This window comes from Erpetoichthys calabaricus, chromosome 2 (genome assembly GCF_900747795.2).
Source record: "Erpetoichthys calabaricus chromosome 2, fErpCal1.3, whole genome shotgun sequence".
NCBI classification, from domain to species: Eukaryota; Metazoa; Chordata; class Cladistia; order Polypteriformes; family Polypteridae; genus Erpetoichthys; species Erpetoichthys calabaricus.
In genome coordinates this window covers 55,336,742-55,357,778 of record NC_041395.2, presented here as the reverse complement: position 1 = coordinate 55,357,778, position 21,037 = coordinate 55,336,742, and the positions used below count along the sequence as shown (strand labels likewise).

General features: G+C 35.6%; 1 protein-coding gene across 1 annotated transcript in view; it reads left to right on the top strand.

Annotated features, from left to right (window-relative positions):
- Positions 1-21,037, top strand: part of shank2b (SH3 and multiple ankyrin repeat domains 2b) — a 971,122-nt gene that overhangs the window by 101,066 nt on the left and 849,019 nt on the right. The gene's annotated exons all lie outside the window — the stretch shown is intronic.

Here is a 21,037-nt window from a genome sequence, read left to right as displayed (position 1 = left end):
TGGCACTCCAGTCAATGTGTGTTCAGTAGTACTGGTTTATAAGATATAATGTATTAGTCTCCAAAGAAAAGTTAAATAGCCAATACGTTATATTAAATAAGACTACAGAGACATGAAAGCCCAGACACACAATTTAGTAAAGTTGGTATTATTACAACTAAGCAATACTTTTTAAATAAAATTAACAATGAATATTTTGTGATAAAAACCTTACATTTTATTACTATTTAGGGGTTATCCTGAAGGAACAGTATGTCAAGAGTGTTTTGGAGGTATAAGAGTGTTACAGAGTGATGATTATGCAACTGGAAATTGAAAGTGTGATGATGAATGTTATTAGTGCATATGCCCCGCAAGTTGGATGTGCAAAAGATGAGAAAGACGTTTACTGGAGCATGTTGGATGAAGTGATGGAGAGTGCACCCAAGAGACAGTGGCACAGTGGTAGTGCTGCTGCCTTGGATTAAGGAGACCTGGGTTCACATCTCATGGATTCCCCGTGTCTGTGTGGGTTTCCTCCAGATGCTCTGGCTTCCTCCCACTGTCCAAAGACATGCAGGATGAGTGAATTGGTAATGGCAAATTGTTTATGGTGTGGTATATATAACATGACAATTGAATAATTGATGACACTTGTCAAACTTGATATGTTCTGCAAATTGTGATGACATTTGCAGCAGGTAGGAATTAAAAATTGGATCCTGGTGCTTTGAAGTAGAAGTACTAACCATTTTATCTTTACCCCTGTGCCTTATATTAACAATATAAAGAGTCTTTTACACCTGATTAAACACAATTCTTCTTTTTTGCATTGCTCTTTTTTGTATAGTTATTTACCTTCCTTTAAAAAAGGTTATAACCTTAATGCCTTTGTCTATTGTGGAATTTGTTTTAATTAAGATCAAAGAAACATGACCTTGTTTATGCTTCCTGGATTTCTTACTTTGTACTTTTGTTTACCAAAAAATGTTAAAGAATAGCGTAAAATACTGTGAACATTTTAATGTGAGCTTTGATAAAGCTCGAAGTTTTTTATTTTACAGTGCTTTACTGTAACTGTACTGTGTCTGTATAAAATTGAGATTTGCACCTCTTTTTTAGGAGGGATAAATAATATGTTTTTATCTATATATCCCAGTGATAGCATGTAAAGGAAAACAGTAACATTACCAGTACTGAGCACTGAAGTACTCCATATCAAACACAATGTAATGAATGCACAATGTAATGATAAGCACTACCAGTCCAGTGGAGCTAATGTGGTGTTCTATGCTGCTCTCTCCTGGGGAAGCAACCTGAGCTCAAAAGAAGCACAATGTCTGAACAAACCTATCAGGAAAACCTGCTCCGTCACAGGGAGAACCCTGGACATACTGGAAGCTGTTGTGGAAAACAGGATGGTGGCAAAACTGGATGCCATCATAAAAACCAACCCTCCAGCCCCTTGAGGAGGCATTCTCTTAGAGCACTTTTACCCACAGGCTCAACTCCACCACGGTGTGCTAAGAAGCATGCATTTGCATTTCCCCATTGGATTAATAAAGTTTATCTGATCTAATATAATCACAATTCTATATGTAAATATTTGCTTGGTATGGACTAATCAATGCAAGGGCAATGTCCGAGTGCCCAACATAATTTTAAAGCCTGTATAGTTGAATTAGTTTTTATAATGTGAAAAGCTACATTTAAGTCAAACAACATAATAATTATAGCATTTCATCTTTTAGAAGACATAAGAATGTCAATCACAAAACAAGTACCATATATACTTGTGGATAAGTTCTCCCGCGGATAAGTTGGGACTTATTTTTGGTATTTTATAATGTCGGCCGTATAAGTCGAATGTGGAAAACTCACGCTATTGTTCCAAGAGATTATGATATGCTATTGCCCACTGAGAAAGTAACCACAGAGCACACTGCCTTTTTTTTCTATATATTGTGCCTACGTGACCACACGCTAATACCCAAACTATTCCGAAGTGACGTTTGCACTGTTTTGTGTGTTTGTTTTTTTTTTTTTTGGTATCTCGCACCCTCATACACCTTTATCGTAAGAGCATCCCTTATCTATGATGGAGCGTTCAATCAGAAGAAAATATGAAGCTGGTTTTAAATTAAATGTCATTGAAGTAGCAAAATAAATTGGTAACTGCGCTGCTGCAACAAAATTTGATGCGTCTGAGAAACTGATGTGAGATTGGAGGAGGCAAGAAGATGTAAAAACAAAAAAATTAAGTGTCACATTTTTGAATGGGCGTATAAGTCCGGGGTCTGATTTTATGATCAATTTTTTTCAGGTTTCAAGATCCAACTTATACGTGAGTATATGCTTTAAATACTTTTTTCTGTACAGTGAACTTGGAGAAAATTGCAAAGAACATGATAATTCTGAAGCTGTGATACTACTATATGTTCAAGTACTTTACAAAGAAGAGGTAACTCTGTGTGGAGTTCCTAAGCATATTTTGTGCTTTTCAGTACTGGTCAGCCAGACAATTTAGTACATTAGGCACCATGTCAGTCAATTGTGATCTACTGTCAATATGGAAAATGGGTGATGCAGGAAAGGTGTTTGAGTTTTTCAAGCTTATTTGGTATAAGAGACATGTAACTGGTTTCAATTTCCTATTCATTTATCAAGTTGTATTTACTAAGTTGTTGTCCTGAAAAAGATACAGATTTTGACATTGTTTCTGAAGGTTTCTGAGATGATTTTGAAATCCTGAATTTTATATTACCTATTTTATTATTAAAGGCATTCAAAACACCTGTGGTGCTGTTTGTAGGGATTTTGCATTACAGTTTACATTCCCCTTTTGTCAAATTAGCAGTTATGATTTCTATTTTAATCTTAAAATTTGGAATAATATTTAGAGCATTGTAAATAAATAGCTTTTTATATCTTTTAATACTGTCAGGCTAGTCCATTGATGCTCAGAAGAATTTTGCTTTCACTGTTCTGCATCTATACTATAGTTTTTGGCATTCTAGTTTTAGATTGAGTGCACTAGCATTCAACCACAGTTAGTTTCTTCGTGCTCTAATCACGTTTTTGAGTGGAGCTTTCAGAGATGCATTTTTGTCATAATATATTAATATATTAAGCACATATGCTGTACATTTTCATGCAGTCTTGCAGCCTAGGTGTCATACTGTTCTATCTTTAGCCAGTGATTGTATTTGCAGAGGCACAAACAAGTCAAATGTAATTAAGGAATGATCAGAGGTAATTTGCTTTAGAAAAGCAATTGGATTTTGAATCTCAAAACCAGGAGTAATAATTTGATCAAGTGTATGGTTTTGAGAGTGAATTGGACCTTTAATAATCTGGTAAAGCCCTACTGAGTTTAGTAGGTGTGTAAAGTATTTACTAATGATGTCTATTTCTACATCTAATATCTTCACAATCTCCTTTTTTCTCAAGGGTAACTCCACTTTGTTTCTTAGCAACTAAGATAATAAATAAAGAAAGCCTATATACTGTAAGTTAGTTGCATAAAAATGCAGTGTATCATTTACTGTTATTGAAAAGTAACCATTACAAGACTGTGTCATTCTTGCTCACATAAACCACAACTGAATTTTTGCTTTCTTCATATTTCTGTTTCTTGTATTTTTTATGAAAAAGTGTAATTCCACTTTTCAACACAAAAACATATTTTGCCATTGCTATATTGGCCATTTTGGTAGAAAATGTTTTGAGCATTTTTGGAAAGATGCATGTTCCCGTTTCTGTATGTCTATGGGGGGGAAAAAAAAATTTATGGACAACTTCCACTTGTTAGTCTTAACAGCCGAGTAGGTTTTGGGCAAAATCCATCTCATCATCTCTGTTTTTAAAGTTCAACATTTTTAAAGATAATGCCAATGAAAATCAAACCACTTCTCAGAAGTTAACAAAATCTGGCATGTGAATTTTGGACTTGAAAGGAAGGCTTTTAAAAATTCTGAAGTCAATCCAAACTTTGTGCTTTAAAAAAAGTTTAGCCTTTTTCAAGTGCATCAGTGTTAATTAATACCTTAATTAATACCATAATTCAGTACTGTATAGAATTCTTGGTTATATTTAGTGTTATGTAGTGAACCAATTAACCACTTTCAATAATGGTCCATGCAGCTGCTGGCTATGTATTTTGTTTGTGGAGGTAGAAGTACTTGTTAACTGGCTTAGATTCAGAATACTTTTACTTTGGACTTTAATTGAATGTCATCAGTCTAAGAGTCTTATTTTCCTTTTTTCCTTCTGTAATTTGTTATCAGGTGGATTTAACTGTTTGTATTTTTAATATTTCTATCCTGGTTCCTTACAATTGATATGACTTTAGCCCAATTAGAGTGCTATTTGCAATTGTATCTTCCTATGTAGTAGACTTTCTAAGGGATTCGTTTATATATACTGTATATCCAGTCTATCCTCCCAAACCCTGCTCAGGATTATGCATGCTTAAAATGTGGTATGGTATGGGTTTTATATCACATATATTGTATATATTTTCAGAAAAATGTGCAAATTTATAAAAAATCAAAAACTGAAATCTAAGTATTCAGTCCTTTTGCTGCGGCACTCCAAATTGTGGTCATTATTATGCTTGTTAATAATTGACAAAGAAGAGTTTTACAAAGATATTGTGATCTTGTAAATTTTTAATTTAACTTAATTAAAAATTAAAACAACTTGAAAAATGTTTTTAAAAGTAGATAAATGACTTAGTATGTTCATTTACAATTCCTCCAGGGAGGTAAAACATGATTCTAATTTACATTCTTTTTATCAGTGTGATTGAGCTAAGTCTGGATAAGTCATGGATAACCCCCTTTGACTACTATCCAGAGAATTGTAGTAGAGTTACTATTACCTTAGCCATGGACACCATGAGAGGGACTTTAAAGTCACAGTGCTTATGGGCAACTTCAAAACACAGCAAGAGAGAAAAGAATGGGAAGTTAAACTCATGCTAAAATTTAAAACATTACAACATGGACTGAATAGAGACAGGAGTTTTATGGCCAGATATGAGGATTGTTTACATCTCTCAGAATGACAGACAACCTGTCTACAGATCCACATTGTTTTGAAAAAACTCATTACAAACTTCAAAAGACTTTGTTGGACAGTTATCTTATCCAGAGATCTTGACCATACATTGTTATTTTCTCTCTTGTTAAATTAACCCTAGCCTGAATGAATGTATTTTTTACATTTAAAATTTCTCATTTAAAGATTTACCAATGTTGTTTCTTGTCCTAGATTGTGTATATAAACATAGGGAACTTCAGTCTCTGTATTACATCTTGCCTGAAGAAGGGGCCTGAGTTGCCTCGAAAGCTTGCATATTGTAATCTTTTTAGTTAGCCAATAAAAGGTGTCATTTTGCTTGGCTTTTCTCTACATTCATAATGGCTAACACGGTACAACACCCTAGTATTACCTTATCAAAATTCATTTAACATGGGCGAAAGTTTTTGTGCAGCAGTCATTATTATGGTATAAAGCAGTGTTGAGGAAACAATGTGTGGCACAGAGTAAGTTGTGCCATTTCTGATTTGTGATCAGAAAGTGACACTGACTTGAGTGTGGAATTGAAAAACAACAAGGGTAAAGACTGAGAAATTAAACTATAATTGATCCTGAATTGATTACAATGTTGAAGAGGCAAAAAATAAAAATTAATTTTGTGGCATACACTTGTGTACATAATGTTTACAAAGTGTTGAAGTTTAATGGGATGTTTATTATTCACCACATTTGCATCTGTGCCAATTATTCATTCATAGGCTATCTAGCAAAACAGCTAGGAAAAAAAGGGGTTGGATTATGTACAGCACAGAAAATAGCTTCTTTTCAGCATAATATGACCTTCCCATTGCATTTGACCCAATGTTAAGGATTTTAAGATGGAGAGAGCAGCTTATGAGTATCGGCATGCTACATTTTTTATTGTTAAAATGTAAGGATTTTTTTAAATAAAAATTTTGAGCAAATCAAAGGTGGAAAAACACCAAGATCAGAAGATAAAAGGTACCTAATTGCGAAGGAGACATTGTCAAGGAACAGGCAGAATTTAGCAAACCAGGAGGAAGTCAGAGAAGTTGATTGTCAAATCCAAAAAAAAAATCACATATTAAAAATAAAGTCAAAAGTTCAGTAATTAAGAAAACAGATTCAACATCGAAAATCTCTATAACTTAAACTTGTCCTAATACTGGATATTTCATTTAAAACATTATGACTGCCACAATACATAATTTCACAAGTCATGTAACTAGCATGTAGTAACATTGCAGTTTATTTAAAAAAATAAAAAAAGCACAGTTATGCAACGTGGCCAAACGTATTGAAGACATTCCTAACATAGAAGATTCTTGTATAAAGGATGCTGAAACAACCATGCAATACTGCCTGTTGTTGACTGTATTCTTGAAAGAAGGCAATATGTGACTTAGGTTAAACTTCAGAGCACTGTTTAGATAGCAGCCCTTGTAACTTTTTACTAGTTACCAGTTTTGGTTACTTTAAGGATTAGCTGCAATGTACCACTTGGCGTATCACAGAAAATTAACTTGAAATAGTATAAATTGATTTTAAGTTTACAAATGATCTGCTGCTGTTAACACAATCCAGAGCGCCAGCTCATTGCCTTTCTGACAAGCTGTGAACCTGAGACAAGTCACAGGGAGACCAAAGAGTATCTGTAAGGTACCTGATATCTGCAACATCTGAAAACATAAGAGAATTTGCAAAATTAAAAGTTGGTATGTTAAATAGTCCCATAATCAGCTGCTAGCTCTGTGATCCTAGTGCCCAGACAGCTCTGTTTTAGCCTTATCCGTGGCAGTTTGTTCAAACATGGAGTGGGTGAAAACCTGAAGTAAGAATAAAAACAATTGAGAAAATAATTCAGAACTGTCCACCATAATGCTTGATGGCTTTCAAATGAGATAACTGTTGACTCACTTAGTGAATCATGGCGTGTTAAGATACTATTGTATTTTGTATATTATGGTAAGTTCACTTAAGCCTGATTTATAGTGGCACAATTTTAACTCTGGATGGATTTTGTCTTATACAAAAAGAGCTGGGCATTATTTTTTAAAACTTTGTGTGTATGGCAAAAAAAAAACACAACTCAAAATGAAAAGAACAAAATCACATTTATGAAATCTGCCCTATGCACATTTCTACACAATTTACAGTTTATAGATCACAATCACTTTATAAATATGCGTACATAAGCGTGTCTCAAACGCTGCTCTGAAACATATATGAAGCATGCTATATAACCTCATACATATGCGATAATGATACAACAGAACTTCATTGGTTAGTAGAGCAGCTCCCTCCTGAATCTTTTTTACTCCGTCCACTGTATTCAAAAGTATCTGGCAGTACTCTACAACTGAAAGTGCAAGATCATCTGTAGGTCCGGGAAGGGTGTAAGGCAAGATTTTCTGAGCGGATAGCTGCTATCGCCTGGTACATTTAATGATGTGCAGCCCATATGAAACGCTGAGAGTGTAGCCAGTTGCCTTACCAATAAACCTGCCATCACGTACAGCACCATTACATTTTTCAAAGCTACTTTGCCTCAAAATAAATGGGTCATGGGTTGCCCCAGGCCACTGAGACACAATGTTTGACAGTCACATTTTGCATTAATGAAATGTAGCTGCTTAGGATTAACAAAATCTGCTTCATTCTTGCTAGGTGCTCTTATTGCAATTTGAGTGGAGTAAAGTGCTTGGATTACTTTAGGAGAACCAGGCGCAGCTGCAAATTGACTTTTTATGTTGGGAAAAACTTTTTGTTTTGTTATGTACATGCACAGCATATGAAAACTGGATATACAGTAGTACCATGATGGAGTGAAGCTTGGCTGAGACAACAGGTAGCTGAAATAAACTGACAAAAAAACAAAAATATTTGTAGTGAAAAAATGTAGCATTGGCCCTCTAATAAGGGAACTAAAATACAGTCTGAGCATAATATAGGAGTTTGATCATGTTTGATCATGCAACTGCATGGGGAGATAAGTTAACAGTATTTCATCATGTTTATATTACTCTCAGGAGCAGAAATATTTCACCACCATACACTAATAATGAGTCACTCTAAACCTACAGTTATAATATGTGGCAACTTCAGCCATGTGACTTTGCAAGGAACACTGACAAACTTCCATAAGTATGTTCTGCTGACTTAAATTCTTTGCATTTATATAGCGCTTTTCTCACTTCTCAAAGCGCTCAGCAATTGCAGGTTAAGAGTCTTGCTCAAGGGCCCAACAGAGCAGAGTCCCTTGATTGTTCTAAGTATTTGAAAACTAGTTACCAGGGGATAGATGGTAAATCAAGCTAAAAAGTAAATGGGAAATGCTAATGAAACAAATCAAAGGGTGTAATACCATAATTCCTAAATGAAAGCACGTTAACATGAAGAAGGTTTTGTTTTGAAAGATCTGCAAACTCGGATGACAAGAAATTGTGTGTTACTGACCTTTTAAAGCATAGCATGTGATTATGTTACATGCCATGTACTACCAATCAACTCTAGGCAACAAGCCATAGTAGTGCTGGGCGGTATACCGGTTCATACCGAAAACCGTTTTTTATTTTCGTTATGGATTTTTCTTATATCACAACACCGGTTTAAATTGCCTAAAGAACTTTTGGAAGGTGGCGCAGCGGGAAACTATTTAAGGGAGACCTTTTTCACTGCTACACCGCTAAACACATGCAACAGAGTACATGCATTAGTGGAGGTATTGCGTGGTCAAAATGAACAGAACATTCCAAAACAGAAGCTGTAGCAGACAATAAAGTTGAACATAATGACACAGAAGAACTTTTGCTGGAAAAAAGAGCCGTGTCTGTTGTCTGGAGATACTTTGGATTTAAAAGGTCGGATGTGGACCATTATGTTCAAATGTGTGAATACTGTTTCTATACTACTGGATAATACTGCAAGCCAAGTTGTACTTGTTTTATTTTTTTCAATACTGTATAATGTACCTGGGTACTGTGTAATAATTTGACGACATGTTGACTTTATTCTCGACATTTCTACTTTAAGCTTGCTGCTTATGACGAGAATAAAGTTGACATGTTGACTTTATTCTTGACATTTCTACTTTATTCTCACCATTTGTCGAGATTAAAGTCGACATGTTGACTTTATTCTTGTAATTTGTTATTAAAGTAACATCGTAAACTAAACTTCATCTTAAAATGAATATTTAATTTACTAGATTTTCTCAAACCCCGTCATAAGTTATGTAGCACATTAAATGCTTTGTGTTAAGTGTTCCCGGAGCCATGTTAATCGCTATGTGCATCTTAAACTGACTTCCTCTTTTACTAAGAGGAGGCGCTGGCAGCACACAGAATACATTAATTTCATGATCCCTGAACATTTAGAATGCCAAGATAAATACTTGATATAATTTTCATGATGAAATGCATTAAAGCATGTATTAATCATGTGGGGGCACGGTGGCTTGGGGGTCCCGGGTGTTCCCTGCCTTGAATTTGCATGTTTTTCTGGTGGGTTTACTTGCCGTACTTCAGTTTCCTTTCAAAGTCATGTAAGATGTGGGGTTTTTGTCATGCTATATTAACCCTGCTAGTGTAGGTGTTGTTTGTATTCATCCTGCGATGTGCTGGCGCCCCGTTCAGGATTTGTACCTGTCTCGCACACAGTGCTTGCTGGGATGGGTGCAACCCTGAATGGATGGCATAATTAAACATGTATAACGAAGATTTTTTTTTTTTTAAGTTCTGAACTCTCCGTGGTCTAAGTTTATAACTAGTTTTAATTTCACAAAGACGTTTATTGTATGGTGATTGGTTATGTGGAGAAAGAAAAAGGAAGGATAGGAACTGGGGGTTTGGTACATCAGACAGACAGCACGCATGGAATAAAGAAAGCCCGCTCAGAAGAACATCCATTGAATTCTGTGTTCATGTCTCCGAACACCAGATCACAAACCCAAGATTTACACAATATTTCAGTTAAACCTGTGCGATACCCATTCATACATCCAGTTTTTTGGAGCCTTGTCACACCTGCCATAAAGTTCTCTTCACTGAATGTAGACCTGGGGACCCCTTACTGCGAGGGAGCAGCACTACCGCCACACTACCGTGCATGTTTAATACCTGCTTTAATGCATTTCATCCTGAAAATGATATCAAGTATTTATCTTAGCATTCTAAATTTTCAGAGAGCAGGAATATCATGAAGTGAATAGTTTTCTGTGCGGCGATTGCTGCTTGCACCTTCTCTTAGTGTAGAGGAAGTCAGTTTAAGAAGCTCGTACAGAGATTAACAACTGGGTTGGGGAACACTTAACACAAAGCATTTAATGTGCTACATTAACTTATGACGGGGTTTGAGAAAACCTAGTAAATTAAACATTGATTTTTAGGATGAAGTTTAGTTTACGACATTCTACTTTAACTCTTTCAGGGCTGATGAGTAGAAGATGGTAATTATCTGTAAACTGTGATAAAACCAACTGTTATTTTTAGTTGAAGTCTTGTTGCTAGAAGGAAAGCTGGCTTAATGGGTTTTGACCGAGATTTCCTGTGCTCGCATGAGTAGCAAGGCGCACACAATGGCAAAAATGGCACTAACATCTGCCGAGAGATCAAAGCAAATGCGTAAAGCAAAATACTCTGTGGACGACGTTTTGCCTATTATCTCTGAATTGGACTATGACTTGTCGGACTCCGATTTTGATGCAAGTGATCGAAAACGAATGTGAGGTTCCAGCTTCAGCTGATTGGTCCCCAATCGTGTAGCTGACACGCCTAGAGCAATGTTCAGCTGGGAGGACTGCTACTTACAATGATAAGTGGTAGAAACCAGATTGCAATGCATTATGACCGTGACTGCTGCTGCTGCCCCAGTCACGCGAAGACAGCCTGGCAGCAAGCCTGCTGCACATTCTTGGCAAGCTGGCAGCCACAACCTGCAGCAACAGATGTTTTATTTTGATTTCTGCGTGAAGCCATTACTTTTCAGAAAACTGTTTTTGGAAAAAATATTCAGCCCTCCAAGAGTTAATTACAAAATAAATTATGAGAATAAAGTCAACATGTCGACTTTATTCTCGACATATAGTTTTTTTTTTTTTTTCTTCCGTGTCCGTATTTTTTTTTTCTTCACCGTGGCCCTAATATGCTTCCGTAGGGCTATACCACAAATAGCATTCTATATGCAAGTTGCAGTTTTATTATTTATGTATATAGCTTAGCTTGAAGCAAGGTCCATATTAATGCAGTTTGCCTTAATGATGCTTCAGTTGGTAAAGATGTCATCAACAAGTTGCACTTGTTTAATTTTGTTTTATTGTTATTTGGTGAATACTGTACTATGTGATGCACCTGGGCTTGAAGTAATAGTATTATTACTAGAAGTTGCACAATTATTTATTTTATTGTTATTATTTATTAGTTTAAATATTATGCAGTTTAATGATGGTAAAGTTGTTTAAAAAGTCACTTTAACGTGTCAGTGGACAGAGATTGTTAACATTAACAAAAAGTGTAGTTGGTTTACAAAAAATATTTACTATTTATTCCTTTTCTAAGACGTGTTCAGTGCAGTACAACTTTTGACAAGCACCTCTGGATATTTTACTAAGTCTAAATGCCTCTTTGGATGGTTGAAAATATGTTGTCAAAATTTTAGTTTAAGTTGTTTGCAAAATTTGTTCAATAAAAAAGTTCTATATCTTGACTGCAACTGTCATGCAATGTGATTCCTTCTCTTCATAAGTGCCACCCCCTTGAAAACTTTATGGGGCCATGCAAACCTGTATTGATACTTGTGTGCACATTAAAATGTTTTTTTGTACAATGTACAATTCTCATGACAGTGGAATAGGTTATTCTTAGTCAGTAGTTACAGTGGAAAATGTGGTTAACATCCACTCATGCATGGGAAAAAAAATACCGTCCAATACCGTGAAACCGGTATGATTTTGAAAAATACCTTGATATAGAATTTTGGTCATACCGCCCAGGACTAAGCCATAGCATCCATAAACTAAATAGTTCACTAAATGGAGGCACCCATGACAAACAATCATGGCATTGTAGTAAAATAATAACATTTTTAAACAGCATTTAAACAATTTTGTACTTTGTGAAAATAAGTTCTCTTTGTCAAAAAAATCCAAAGTAAGCAAAATGAATATAGAAAGGCTAGAAAAAAATATGAGAAGATGCATGTGTCATGTTTATCTCTTGGACAGAACAAGCTAGACCTACTTTATTCAAATGTTAATGATGCCTGTAAATGTAAACCTGTGGCCCCAATGGCATATTTGGCAGCAGTCTGATCCATGTTACTCCCACCTACAACCCTGTCATTAGATTACAATAATTACTGTTAGGACAGTGAGACTAAAATGGCTTTGAATGACTGCTTTCAAAGGATAGGCTGAGAAATGATATGTGAATCTCATGGGGACAGTATTGAGAGTCACTGCATCACTGATTACATCACGCTCTGGACTAGTAAAGAGCTCAAATATTTCCTGAATTATAAGAACAGGGCTTTCATATCTGATAACAAAGACCTACTGAAGTCTGTGCAAACATAGAAAGTTCTGATGAAAAAACTAACTGAGGGGAAGGAAGCTTACAGAGCTAAAATAGAAAACAAAGTAATAACATACTGAGCACAATACTCTATTCAAGAAATCCAGGGCTCAGTTGTTGGACGGGAAAGTGAACAAAGCTAATGCTCTGAACTGATGTGGACAAAGCCAACGATCTTAACCAATTTTTTAAATAGATTTTTACTTCCTATTGCCACCTTCTTCCAATGGCTAGTCTCTATTATAGCACCGACTCTCTAAGTATTTTACTCTTACCTGTTTAACTGGTATGGCCAATGATGATTCCATTATTGACCATTAGTGTGGGCTGTCTATATTCAGTTGATCAAGTGAGGAGAAGCCATGGAAATAGTCACAGTTAGTCCTCGAGAACTTAATGCCTGATATGAGCAACTTTGTGATATCTTCTACTGTTTGTTCAGTCTGTCACTAAGTCTCCAACAAGTGCTGCTGCTGTTGAAAACATCCTGTATTGTTCTAGTTCCAAACAAGTTATGTCATCTTTAGTAGTTTGTCAGTTTAAACACTGAAGAGCTTAATATGGTGTCTTTAAAATTCAGGACTTTTCTACATTCTGACATTTGCAAAGTATTTGTGTGAGAGAAACATGCAGGATCCAGCCTCACATTCACAGTCAAATTATTTTTGAAGTCTTAAAATAACAGTGAAAATGTTGTCTGTTAGACGAACAAACACAAAACCAGTAACATCAACATAGTGAGTGTGAACTGGCAGACATGATAGCTGATTATTTTACGAATGGCCACAATAACAACCATGAGCATGTTGTGTGAGACTTTGTAATGACATAACTTACGTTATTAGGAAGATATTTTAAAAATTCCAAGAGAAATCTGTTAAATTATATATCTACTTATTCAAAAGTGTAATTTTACTTCTTTTATAAATTTATAGGTTCATCATTTTTATAAACTCAGAGTGAAAACAGAAGTCAAGTTACTGACTACCGTTACATTTTATGAAAACCTGAGTCACTATTATGAATGCTTTAACAAGCTACAGCCGATATAAGTAACATAATTTAACACATTTCCATATCAAATATATGTAGCATAGTTGCCTATAAAGCAATAAATAGTCATCTCAAGCAAAAAAAAGGCAACACGTGTATTTTGGGATAAGAACACAAAACATTATAATGCTAGGTTTTAATAATATAAATTGAAAGTCACCAACTTGAATTCCTTGTATGAATTGAAGTTAACTCTTTATTGGTTTTTTGCTAGATTTGATGTGTTTCTTCCTTTAGTTTCTATTGATCAGAGGTACTATTTAGGATAGGTTTTTATATGTGGTAAAATTAAATGTAATCTATATAAAATACACTTATGCTGTGCATTTAATTTTGGCAGATTTTTTTTATGTCATCATTAAAAACAAAACAATAGTAGAAAGCAATGCAGTGCGCTGAATGCACTGATATGTAATGACTTTGCTTTACTTTTAGTCAAAAAATGTTACAGTTTAATTCAGGTCCATTAGATCAAACACTGAACACGTCTTCCTATTGCATTTCAAATTATCCCAGATATTGTGTACCATATTAAAAAGCAATGACTCATTTCATGGATTTCTTTTTTGTTAAAGCAATGCATGAAATAAATATGCATTGCAAACACAGTGGATTGAATACCATTTTGGCATGGCTAATTTTCCATGGTTCACAGATATTTCAGAATCAACAATGTTCCTCAGCATCTGCCTTGAAGGCAAGGCATTTCCAGGCATGGCCTGTACTTTTTTTTGGTGATTATTACAATTTGTGCTTCTTCAGCTGTAGCATTACCACCGTGTGAGCCATTTTCACATGTAGGTTGTCGTCATGTTTTTCTCACGTGATAGTGGGCCTTCTCAGGAGTCATTGAACAGAATCGAAGCATCCGGTCCTCAGCATCTGACAACTCCCGGTTACTCAGAAAACCTTAAGACTTCCACTGGGGTGATATATATGAAACAAAATAAATAATTAGTGGAATAAAGTTCACCATTAGATCCACACAGACCTGGTTAATAATAATATATTTTATTTATATAGCTCCCTTGCTATGCTCAAGGCACTTCACGGAGTTTAAGAAAGAACGGCAGGGTATACAGTATATAGCATTGTACTAAACCAAATAAATAAAGAAGAGTAAGATAGGTTTTTCTCAATATTTACTAACAGACAACATAATTGATGGCATAGCACACACACACACAGGTTACATGAGCATCTAGAGGTAAACTGAGAGAAGGTAATAAAGTCAAGTACAGCTAAAAGCCTTCCTGAACAGATGAGTTTTGAGTTGTTTTTTAAAAGAATTCATGGAGTCAGCTGATCTAATTAATTTTGGTAGGTCATTCCAGAGTCTGGGCGCTATACAGCTGAAGGCCTTGTCACCCATGGAGTGTAGATTAGTGTGGGGTACAACAAGATTACCAGAATCAGAGGACCTTAGTGGGCGGACAGGCACATAGTGATGGAGAAGGTCACTGATGTAGTTTGGTGCAGGGTCGTTTAAGGCATTGTAGGTTATTAGTAGAATTTTGTATTTGATTCTGTAAGATACAGGGAGCCAGTGAAGGTGAAGCAAGATGGGTGTTATGTGTTCACTGCTGCTGGTTCGTGTAAGGACTCTTGCAGCCAAGTTTTGAATCAACTGGAACTGTGATATAAGATTATAAGGGACACCTGCCAGTAGGGAATTACATAATCGATGCGGGATGTGATAAAAGCATGGACAAGTTTCTCAGCATTTGAAAAGGAGAGGAAGGAGCGAACATGGATATGTTACAGAGGTGAAAGTAAGAAAGTTTCTTAATGTGATTTATGTGGGCGGAATAAGAAAGGGAGGAATCAAAAATGACACCAAGATTCTTTGCAGTAGAGGCAGGTCTGATGAGATCACTGCCAAGGTGGACTGGGAAGGAGCTCATTTTATTAAGTTAAGTAGAAAGGGCATGGAGGATTATGGGATGAAAAAGAGAAAAGATGGTGTCATCATTAAATCGCATTCTCTGCTCCATGAGACACATTATGAGAGTCAGGAAACAATAAGAAAGACTAAGCTCTCCTTATGATTGGAGACCTGACATTCCTGATGACAGATGTCAGTTGACTGAAGTTGAGAAGTATGTGATCTCTTTGAAGTTCAAAGCTTAGGTTGGTCTATTTCCTATCTTACTGTGAGACAGCCTGCCTGTCATTATAATTTTGAAACTAGTGTGTATGTTTTTAAATGACGGAAAAAAAAAACTTACGCAGTTTAGAGAGGGTTGTTGGCCATAGCTTTTTAATAAAAATAATCAGGTGTCTGTCTTCTGCACTATTTCTAATTCTATGGGAATATTATTTCTATGAGAGTTACAATCAAGATAAGCTAATTTTGCAGTCACAGCCTTAATTTTGAGATAAAGGTTTTGTTTTTTGTTGGGCTGTATTTCTATTTTCCAGTTTGTCAAACACCATGGTAATCTTCAACTGGTCCTTTTAGATACCAGCAATATAGTTTTTGTGCCTAGGTGAAAAAATATGCTTCTTAAATGCGCACATTGGGCATTTTCTGGTAAAAAGATTGTTTTAATCAGTAGGTACAGAAGGATTTGTAATCAAGATGTCGTAAGTATATTATGAAGAAAATGCTAACCGGAATTGTTCAAAATACAAGACCAGAGTATAAACAGCAAATTAAAAAAATTTGGGTCTGTAACATAGAAGTTGTCAAGAAAATTTTCAAAGATTAGGTCAATATCCAAAAGCTTGGGGTACCTGGAGCAACAAGCTGCCATTTTAAATAGGAAGTGGGCTATGATGTCAAACAATGACAACTTCTTTCATGAAATTACAATGGCCAGCATTGCCATTAACAATTGGGACAAAATGGTGACAAAATGAAATCACCTAAATATTGTGAAAATTAAACGATAAAAAATGATATAATAGAACTTGATTTCTATCAATCTGTCACAATTAAACGAAGCCTGCTTCCATGTAAAACCAGTTTTACTGAAATTCAAATTAGTATTTCGAATTAGTACTTCTATTGACCCATTATGCATATTTAAACAATGAATGATATGAAATAAATAAATATGCATTTAAAAGCATTGTGTTGAGGTTAACAACTTGGCAAGAGTAGAAAGAGAAGCTGCAGCAAAAATTTTAAGGAGAGCAAATGTAACTGATGTGGAATTGCCAAATTAATGTGAAAGAGAAAAAGCAGCATGTTCATTGCAACATGTAAATTAATGACCAGTGATCGAGCGTATTGTCTCATAAGAGGCTGTGTATTCTAGACTCTTGGGTAAAGAGGTGTTGAGCTGTGAATTGATATCCACTTGGTGAGGAACTGCCGCAGGTGAATGGAGCGATAGACTGACTTTGAAAATCCAAATGGGTAATGATGATTTGTTGTCATGACTTATGAATGCCTCTGTTTGGGATAAATTTAACTCTCACGTCTGGAAAAGCTTATCCTCTCAACTTGAAAGGTACTGGAGCAGAGCCTGTATGAACCATGTTCAAGGCACCAGGACTAGAGAAACCTACAAAGACCTGTGTCCAGAAGATTTCTTGTGACACCTATGAACCATTGGTGGAGAGACATGGTAAGGGACACTGTCAAATTCAAGAAAGAGACCTTCCTTCTAATGCTAGAAAGGGCAAAAAGGCAGTAGCTACATCAATGGCCAAAACAAAAACCTTTGTGTGGGTGCATTTTGGAAAATCTATGGAGAGTGACTTTGTGATGGATTCAAAGAGGTTCTGGGAAACTTTTATATGGAAGTGTAGCTGCAAAAATATAAGGTGTCATCAGGCACGGGTAAGACACGTGTCAAAAGAATTCACAGAGTCCAAGAGTTCGTTTTAAAGGTTTTTAGTGAAAGTTAAAAGCGAATAATCCAAACAAGAATAAAAGAAAAAATAGTTACACACGTAGAATAAAAGGCAAAAAAAAGGGAAAAATGAATCTTCTATAAACTTAGCTTTTCTTGAAAGACTTTAGTATTTTTATACTTAAAGGTTCTTAATTTCTTCTTTCCTACTTAAAGGTTCTTAATTTGTTCTTTCTACTTAAAGGCTCGTAAGCCGGTTGGCACATAGGCAAGTGCCCAGGCACGATAACGTGCGGTCACGGTTAAAAACCGTATGCCTCTACACCTTATACAAGGCAAGGCTGACACTAACTAACTGAAGAATAATGTTTACTCCAAGCTATTAGAAATGGCAAGAACATACCAAAATGATCCTATTCACGGGGATTATAGGAACCTTCCATAGTTTATGCATTGTCATCTAATAAACATTCATGAATCTTATGGAACAAGGAAAATGGCTCTTACAGGAAGTATAGGCGGTATGTCACCTGGCTGTTGTCAACAAAAACGTGGAATCTGTAAACCCAACTGGTAATATTTTTGAAAGGTCAAAGGAGCACTCTGAGAAACTCTTGATTACAGTGGACATACCAGCCTTTAAGGAGCCAGTGCCAGAGTCATTGGATAGCGATGGGCCCATTTCTGTGGTGATTAGTATACTCTGTACGGTCAAGACTGTGTGGATGTGGATGAGACCTAGAAATACAGACCTGTACACTGTGCTGTGTTTTGACAATCGTGACTCTTCAGTGTTGTGGTGAAGATGGAGACAGTGCTTTGGAATTGGCAGACTAAAGTGGTGCTCCTCATTTTTTTAAAAAGGAGAACATATACAGGGCCAGGGCACATATACAGATTTGCACATAAATGCCTGTAATTTTTTTAATTGGCTTATAACCTATATAGCTACTCCTAAAAAAGAGCACTGTCTGCTCAGTAATAACACATTATTTTAAAGTCTTGTGTTTGTTTCAATACTTTATAAAAGATGATGATGGAACTTTATTTGTCCCCAGTACATTATAATTTAAACTTTGCACATATGTAATATAAACTTTTTGCTCATTTGTGCACAAAATGGACTGTATTTCTCTGCATTGTGTTAACACTTGTTTTATAAAAAAAAAAAAAAAACAAAGTATTTAGAATTTTCATTTAGTCACTTTGTAAATTTACATTTATTAAAAAGATAATTAAAGAAGACTGTTGTGCATTAGTGGTCACCGATTGTATAAAGCCATTAATGTTTCTTTATTTTTCCTCAGCCTCTTGATTTGAGAGGAATACTCGCATAATGTTCACTCACTCAAAATTAATTGGAGGTTACAAATATACTATTCTTTACCACTGTGGAACTCCAGTCCTACAAATGTTGAGGACAATTGTACTGTTATCAGCCAGCAAACTGCGGCAGCATTTTCATATGCTAACATAATTAAAGTTCCCTGTTTCCCCTTCCAGTTTATACCTTGAGGCGTCATTTTTAACAGAACAAAGCCTAGTATAACACTGTATTGAGTACACTTCCTGCTTTAGTAAAGGATTATGTTATTTAATTTGTTAGATATTACAAGTGTTTTTTTTCCCTCAAATCCCTAATTATTACTTAAAACATTTTGAAGATGTGTCGCATAAATAGTTTTATAACAGTGCTAAATAATGCATCAAAAAACATCATTTTATATTAGATTTTCTGGCTGAAAAGACCCGAGTTCGCTTCCCTGCGTGGAGTTTAAATGTTCTCCCCGTGTCTGTCTGGGTTTCCTCCGGGTACTCTGGTTTCCTCCCACAGTCCAAAGACATGCAGGTTAGGTGCATTGGCGATTCTAAATTGTCCCTGGTGTGTGTGGGTGTGTGCGCCCTGCGGTGGGCTGGCACCTTGCCCGGGGTTTGTTTCCTGCCTTGTGCCCTGTGTTGGCAGGGATTGGCTCCTGTATTTAGGATATAGCGGGTTGGATAATGGATGGATGAACATTTGTATGCATAGCCCCATTTGCCCGTTTTCGTTTTTTTTCATTCTTCAGTAATATTTCAGCAAACCCGGAGCTTGTCAGTTCAAATCCTGGTACTGACACCACTGTGTGACCCTGAGGAAGTCACTTCACCTGCCTGTGCTGCAAAAAACAAAAGTAATGTAACAAATTGTACCTTAGATGTTGCAAGTTGTTGGAATAAAGGCATAAGTCAAATAGATAAATATGTATTATACACATAGGAACTATTCATTTATTTTCAGTTAAGTCATCTGCAGCAAACCTTTATAAATGAGGGTTTCTCCTTTTTAGATAGTGCAAACTGTTTCTTCTTCATTGAGGTTTTCTCTTGGAGAGCTTTTTTCATTTCATTGAAAATTAAAGCAGCAGCTGCCAAAATATGTAGCTTTCGTATTAATTTTTCAACATTGTGCAAAATAACTATAAAGTAACATAAAAGGTTTAAATACTCGTTATCCTTTTACACTAAAATATTACTAAAGAGATACAAAAAAAGTAAAATGCATATGTTGTTTTTCTTTAAGGAGATTAAATATTACTGAAGAAAAAAAAAACCTAAAACAGCCAAATGGGGCTATGCATACGAACTTAAAAGGTTTAAATAAAACAGAAATATATACCTTTTATTTTTACTTCCTTAACTTGTGGAGGGTGTATCTTGTAACAAAGCCCTAAGTTTTTTCATGAAAGCCCGTTTCAGTCAATAAGTCTTAAAAAGAGGTGTAAAGATATTGACAATAAGCTATGCAAACCCACCAAGACATGCAATTGTTTAAATCAAGGCGCGAGTCGAAAAACACCATCCGATACTATTAGTTAACGATTAACACATTTCTATATGTATTGTAAGCATACAATACAACTGATATGTTGCGCTTATTTATCTGGTGTACCGACATTTTTGCACGTTTAACGGCTGAAATCTAATGTGGTTTGTGCCCTTCAGAATGAAAACAGTTTGCATTTACCTTTTTAATAAAAAGCGAGCTTTTAAGCCTGAGAAATCACTCCGTAAATGCACACGTTTAATTCTTTATCACTTCAAACAACTGAACTATCCAGAACATTTCAGGCATACATCCAGCATTCAAACTATGTATAAAAAGCACAACTGTTAAAGGAATTCAGCATTTCTTAATTGAAAATGTTCCTTTAATCCTCAACATGTCTCAATGAGTCGTTCTGGTGGTTTTACTTGACATTTTGATATTCTGGTTAATTGTGTTTGCAGTTGAGATGTTCTTTCCTGATTTATACTTGTTTTCTCGTTAATATTTGTTTTGCTGGTGTTAGTGTTCTGATTAGAGGTTATTGGTCCTTTGATGTCTTGACGGTTTCTTCTTAGAACAGCTCCTATTACGCAATTCCGTCACATACTGGTGTATTGTTTCTCCGCTTTTCTGGAAACGTAAAAAAACTTGTGCCGCTCAAACGTCACATTGCGCTTTGGGTTGCAATACGTTTCGGATTTTTCAACTTATTTTGTTCAATTTCATATTGTCTCCATCTTCTTCAAACTGAAAATTGTTATACA